This window comes from Kryptolebias marmoratus, linkage group LG5 (genome assembly GCF_001649575.2).
Source record: "Kryptolebias marmoratus isolate JLee-2015 linkage group LG5, ASM164957v2, whole genome shotgun sequence".
Lineage (NCBI taxonomy): Eukaryota > Metazoa > Chordata > Actinopteri > Cyprinodontiformes > Rivulidae > Kryptolebias > Kryptolebias marmoratus.
In genome coordinates, this window is record NC_051434.1 from 22,993,735 (window position 1) to 22,994,647 (window position 913).

A 913-nucleotide genomic window follows, 5' to 3' on the forward strand; every position below is an offset into this window, starting at 1 on the left:
TATATATATATATATATATATATATATATATATATATATATATATATATATATATATATATATGGTGACCAGACACCTATAACTTATAGACAGTATTTAGACTTGGGGTGGGCAATTAGCAAAAATAGTTATATCACTTTTTTACAGTAAAATAACAATATATTACGATTTTATTATTAATTTTTGACTGTTGATTTTTTATGTTTTACAAGTTAATAAACAGTGCATCTAACTTGTTTTCCTATCAAAAATGATAGCGATAAAAAAAACAATAAAAAATTACAGTATTTATAATTCAGCTGTTCAACTTCGATTTTTTGTTTTGTTTTTCTAATGCCTAGTAGAAGGCTTGTTAAAACATGCATACATCGGAGCCAACGAAATGATTGTTGGGAGATAACAATCCAGTTTTCAGATTTTAACCTTGCCACTTCCCGCTTACTCTGGCACAGAATTGCACTTCTGGAAAAAGAGTGACAAACTCAAGTATCAATCCCATCATGCAAGTATCAATACGATCTAACACTAATGTTAGTATCATATGTTGATGTAGATTCTCAGTCATCCAGGACACTGCCATACATGAGACTTGAAGTGCACTCAGTCTCAGACTCTTTTGCCTGACTTAAACATTTTATTTTGATTTAAAAGGTAAATACCAGCTCTGCAACTCACAGCATGTCCTGTGCAATTAGTTTTTGGCAGATAAAATCTTAATTTATTGCCATTTACAGACCTTTGTTCAGGGTTCATAAGATCACATGAGCTGAAATCTTTAAAATATATGTAACAATACGGTGAGAAATACTCATTTTGAGGCAGAAATCTCCCTTCATTGTAAGAGAATGAGCCATGATCAAATATTGGCAGAGAAAATCTTAATTTATGGCCATTTACAGGCATTTGGCAGGGT